Source organism: Rhea americana, unplaced genomic scaffold, assembly GCF_003343005.1.
Source record: "Rhea americana isolate MKP2758 unplaced genomic scaffold, rheAme1 scaffold_28, whole genome shotgun sequence".
Taxonomy (NCBI): Eukaryota; Metazoa; Chordata; class Aves; order Rheiformes; family Rheidae; genus Rhea; species Rhea americana.
The window spans coordinates 1,939,415-1,945,414 of record NW_028186401.1 but is presented as its reverse complement, the minus strand read 5'-3'; the positions used below and the strand labels follow the sequence as shown (position 1 = coordinate 1,945,414).

The window sequence follows — 6,000 nt, the reverse complement described above, 5'->3', positions numbered from 1 at the left end:
TTTTTTTTTTTTTTTTTTCCAGGACAAATTCTGCCTTTGTTTCAATTCATCTGTAAAACATGAGGAACTGGCTGAGCAAAGCATTGGTTCAGAATGAGGGCAGCTGGCTAGGGAAAGGTAAAAGGGACTTGGAACTGCTGTAATTCTCTCCAAGAAATGATTTCAACTCAAAAAGCCTCATACCAACTTCCAAAGGAAAGGGAAGGGCACTCAACCATTACCTGGCAATTCCTGACACAGCAGAAGCCACAGTGGAATTAATGCATTCGTCAGTTTAAATATGGGCCGTTAGGTCCTCCTGTCTCAGACTTTTTAGATGCGTGTGGCTACATTGTCTTCTGGTGTCTGCTGCACCAAGGAGAGCAAAAGGGGGTAGCTCTAAGAGCCTGGAAGCAAGAGTTAATGGTCAGGAAGTGGGTGCAAGCAGAAGAGAAGGTCATGGAAGAGCTGCTTGGTGAAAAAAAGGTTGGTTCCCACTGCTTTAGCTCACCCATAAGACATCTGGGGTATTTTTAGGTGAACACTAGCCTCCATACTTGTTTATATAAGCTGGAGAGTGCCATGTGTTACTTTGATTGAGGCACCATGATACCTGAAGAGAAAAAATCTGTGATTTAACCGACAAGGTACTTTCTGTGTGTTTCTTCATTCTCTTAAGACTTGAAATTCATCTTCAATAAAAACTGAAAAAAGTAGTTTTTACCAACAGAGTGAGATGCTTCCCAGGGAGCACTGAGCTCCTCTCCAGCTTCACCTCCTTACACCTGTAAGTCCAGCTCTGTTTTCTCATCTCACATTCCCAACAGTAGTGACACTGCTCATCAAGTGGAGTCTGAATCTCATCAGCGGGAAAGACCCCTCCCATCCAGAGAGCAGCACTGATCAGAGAGTTTGGGACTCCCAGTATGTTACAATTTACAAGTCTACAGCTATTAGACAGAAAGGGATATTCAGAAACAGCCCAATTAGTTGCATTTTCTTTTCTAACCTCAGTCAAAACCAGTCAGACTGTGCTTTAGATTTTGACATCCTATTAAATGCAGAACACAGGCCAATAGCTTTCATTTTCCCTTGTGATGCTACAGACTCTTGTTTTTATAGTTTGACAGAGAGACATAATTAGGCCTCAAAAAGGACAAGTCTAGACTATCAGTTCCCCACAGAGGCTCCTTGGAAAATCAGAACCCACAGTTTATTCTCCACTTCCCCACTGAAGCAAATATACGGATACCTGCATCATTGTAGGTCTTCAGCTTCATCTGATATTCCTGTCCCCCTTCATTGCTGCCCGAAAGAATTGGGCTTAAAAAAAATAGTTGTAACTTTTCATCTCCATCACATGTAAAATGACCTGAGCAGCTGAATTGCTTGCACCTTCACTTTCCTGTTCTCAACAGCCAGAAGGAAGAAACAGTCTCTGGCTACTCTGTCCCTCTCAAATACAATTCCTTAGTCTTTCTTTGCCAAAGGGAATATACCAGCTTCCCCTTACTCTTACTTTCCAAATGCTTGGATGGTTTCTGTAACTTGCCTATTAAGCTGCAATTGTGGACACACCTGATTCAAATGAGCTCTTAGACTCAATATAACCGTAACTGCTCATTTTGTTTGTTTGTTTGTTTTTTGCAATAGCATCATATTTTAGATGCATCTTCAGTTTATAATCCCTGGTAATCCTCAGATCCTGCTGTGCCTAGCCAGCAGTCCCTAATTCTATGTAAACCATTCTACAGCTGTCTTATTATATCACATGTTATTGTTTTCAAGTCATTTCCCCAATCTATCAGCATTGTATTGAATTTTAATCCTATCTTCCAAAGTGTTACTCAACACATTGCCTGGGAATTTGCCTCACAAGGAGCATCAGCGCCTGTTCCCTTCTGCCACCTGCTTCTCTTCGCTCACCTCGGTGCACAGCTTGTTCCTGTGCCAAGGCTGTGCAATGCCTAGTACACTGCTGCCTCCCCTTTTTTGTTGGAGCTTTGTGCTTTTCTGTAGGGCATATCAGACATATTCAAGGCTGCGTCATCCCACAGAAAACCTTGGGCACTTGACACCACACTGCAGAGCAGAAATTCTCGGCAGCGCTTATTTTCCCCTCAGCAAGTGCAAGCAAACATTTTCTATTTTCAGTAAGCAAGGTTTACTCCTCCCTTCCGCATCCTGGTCATGGGTTAGGGTATCCCTACCAGTCTGCTACAGAAACTGAAGAGCTCCATGGCTCAGGGGTGGGCAGCCGCTAAGTGGAGCCATCCCTGACACGGGCCCCTTTTCGGGGCCAAAAGGACATGCAGTCACACAGGCCCATGCAGATGCAGACTGCAGCACGCTGCTCTGCAACTAGTCAATTAGACCAGCTGCTTGTGCTTGGCCTCTCAAGCACTAGGTGAAAGCAAAATGCTTACATGACTCCGCTGCCTACAAGGCCTTGAAATCTTTAGGGGGGCTGGCTTTACTGCCTGGTTTTCCATTGACAGACTGATAGAGACATCACAAATCTCTCTCTAAAGGCCAGCGACTAGGCTTCTTTCAACATCAAAGGGTGTCAGTGTTCACTCTGCCTAGGAGCCTGGGGCAATATAAATCACACATGAATAGGTGAACTGAATGTTTGAGGTTAAATTCCCTCTCCGTATACACAAATATTTCTCCTTGGGTAACTGATATTATTGTGTTGTTTCTCGTCATCAAATACTTTCTACAAATCATAATATTCTAATAAAAACAAAGCTATATTGGCAAAAAAGAAGGTATCTAGTTTGGAGGAGTGAAGTAGGGTGTTGCAGGAAGGGAATTAACTTACTTTAAATATATGTTATCGTTTTCTTGGGAAAAAAATCAGCAAAACCGTAGCACTGATGGGTTTTTTGGTTGGGCTTCTTAAATGTCCTTATTTAGATTAATGACCTTGTGGACTGAATTGAGTCTCCAGTCATAGGCATGTGAATTACCTTCCATGAGAATAGCTCAGGTGTGTTTCTTCAAACATGTACTTGAATCAAAGCCAGTTTTACATACTGCCCATGTAGCACCTGTTTCCAGCACTGTTCTTCCCTTCACATAGCTCTCGCGTCTTTGTGTGCAGCCTGTCACCAAGCAGCGTGGCACTGTGCTAAATCTGGGCAGCCCATCACTTTGGGGGCAGAGAGGGGGTTTTGCACGGATGCCTTTTCCCTAAGAGGGTGCAGACAGCAGTGGCATGTGGTGAGGAAGCAGCCTTGGGATCCTGCATTCCCCCTTGGACCTGCACTTCAGATGCAGTAGTGTCACTTGGGCTGTAAAAGACTCTTGGATGAATGGCAACACCTTTTCCCTCTTTTATATCAACTGGCTGACATCAGGGCTCTCTACCCGCTCAGGGCATTAGCTAGAGAAGGCAAAATGCCTCATCAGTGATGACTATTTGAAGAGTTTGATTCACCCTGACTGGCACAGTTGTGGCATCTCTGCATGGGGTATTTACCACCTAAAAACAGGAGACAGGACAGCTGGGCCTGTCAGTAAATTACGCTGCACAAAGATAGCTCTAATTCCTGCCTGGCCTTCTGCAGGGTTGGCCCTGGCGGGAGCTCCCGTGTCAGTGCTAGATCAGCACATTTGCTAGGTGCCTGGGCTTCTGCCAACTGGCCCTGCCGACTCCCAGCAGTTGCAAGCACCTGATGCTGCTGCTAAGAGAATTTGGTCCAGTGTCTTGCAGGGTATTCAACAGATCATCATGCAGGAGTGAATGCCAAGTCGCCAGGGGCTACAGTATTCCAGGGAAAGAAGTGGCTGTTAAGTGCAGGCTGCTGGCTACTCGAGAGACTTGGCCTCGACTCCAAGTCTCCCTGCACACAACGGTCTCTCCAAGCAGCTGGTGACATGCCCGCAGGTCTGCAGTGCAGTTAGAGGCGCGTTCAGCCTGCAGCCCCCGCCTCGCTCAGCCTGGGCATCCTCCTGCGTAGCAAGCAGCTCGCCCTGCCCCTCTGCCTTCTGCTATGACTCTTACACCTGCGAGGGAATTTTCCCTGGGGCAGCCAGCCTCCAAGACTTTGTACTGAAAGGGAGCGTGAGCTAGGAAACTACCTGGCCTTAGACTGTGTGGGTTTAATAAGATTTTTTTTTAATGATCTTTGCAGTAAATTGCCTGTGCTCAGAAATGCTTTTGAGTAGTAACACCCAGGAGAAACTGCAGCAAGGCAGTCATTGCAGAGTATGTGCCTCAGAGCTCTGTGCCATCAGGTAGGGATTTTCTTTTCATATGTTAGTCTCAATTTGTGGTCATTGTTCCATATAATGAATACGTCTCTTTTATGTGAAGAAGGAAAAGGGAGGAAGGGAGAAGCAGGACACAAAAAATTGCCCAGCATTGGGGAACTGTGTGGCGTTGTTGTTTGGAGTTAAAATTGTATGAATCATATGTAGCCACATGAATTTCTCTGTTACTTCTCCAGCCAATTGGGGCTGCATTGCTACTCAAGTCACATACCCCTGAACACAAAGTCAAGGATTAAGATAGTAAAAATGTGTTTGCTTGCCCATTTCTCAAAGATCTTAGTGAGCATTGGGTGGATTACATCAGACTTTACATTATTGTCGCTGCCCACGCTGCAGCAATGGCAGATTCCCCAATATCCTAACACACAAGATTTTTTTTTCTGGAAGGCTGCTCCTAAGAAGTACGGCTTCCTAAAACACATGTGAGGGAGTGTCTTTTTGCTTTGCTCAGCGGTGCCACCTAAAGCACATGCACGTACAGCATTACAGGCAAACAGATGTACCTCACTAATCGTCATCTTTGTTTCATGCTACACCGGCCACTTTCTTTCTTACACTCAGATATCTTCCTGCTCTTTGAGACTGTATTTGTACCCTGATTACTCTCCAATGTACTAAGCAGTGAACCTACCTTTACAAGCCAGAGCTTCTGCTGTATCCCAAGTTGGTTTCTATTACCAATTTCACTCACTACTCCTCTTCATTACAGCCTTCACAGTGGGATTTCAGCCATGAGAGAGAATTTAAGACTGTACCGTGAGATCTTCTTCTTGAGAAGTTATCAGGATACCCTGGTAAGAGAGAGAGCCACGTCAGGGAGAGGCATGCAGGCTGGAAGGGTCAGTTGCTTGTGTTGCTAAAACAGACGGTGCTTTGGTTAGCAAGTAACATGCTAGTGTCATTATATAGAAAGCAGCTTGAAAAATCAGAAATAGGGATTAGAAGAATGCCCATATCACCTTATTTGGTGTGGAAGATATTCACCTCCCTCATTCCTTCGAAGCCGGCAGCCAGAGCTTGAGAAGAATTAAGCTCTTGCAGCCATAGTCTTAATCCTTTTTGGCACAACAGTTTTAGAGATGACATTTCAAGCTGTAATTTCTACTGGGAGAATTGTGCTTCACTAACAGCCAGAGTATTTACACCTCTTCCAGTCTCTGCTAACTAGATTTTCATAGTAAGCCTATCACTGTGGGATCTGCACTCTTCAGTCCAGTTCCTAGCTTTTCACACAGAAAAAGAGAACGGCTTTCACCGGTATTTTTAAAAGCCTTAAGATGAATATCATGGGATTTTTCACTCATTTGAGTCTGCTTTTGTGAAATCATAATGTGAAAATCTTCACATTTTGAATAGCATTTGTTTCAGGGTTTTTTTTCTTTTTTTTTTTTTTTGATACACTGTCTGTAGTCAGGGAATTACTGCATTTTAGTAGATGGTACCTAGACCATTGACTGTCTGGGCCCATCTCATGTCTCGCTTAAAATCTGCATAATGAGAAGAAAGCCATTTTCCTTGCAATCCATTCTCCTGTTCAAAGCTTCTCATGTGCCAGGTTGTTGTTTTTTAATCACACAAAATGGTATATATTAATGAGCTCTGAAGTTACATAAAGATAGATCTAAAGCATAAAAACACTAATATGCCCTGTAGCATTCAGTGCTTTGAACACAGAATGGCATCTGTGTGAGAGTGTGATTGCATGCAGCTATGGAAACCAGTGCCAGAAAATAAGGAAATGCT

General features: G+C 44.2%; 1 long non-coding RNA gene across 1 annotated transcript in view; it reads right to left on the bottom strand.

Moving 5' to 3' along the window:
* LOC146593781 (uncharacterized) overlaps positions 1–6,000 on the bottom strand; it is a 64,836-nt gene that overhangs the window by 34,288 nt on the left and 24,548 nt on the right. Inside the window, exon 2 of the long non-coding RNA XR_014896294.1 lies at positions 4,889–5,048. This is a non-coding gene — a long non-coding RNA (uncharacterized LOC146593781). The remainder of the gene's footprint in view (positions 1–4,888; positions 5,049–6,000) is intronic.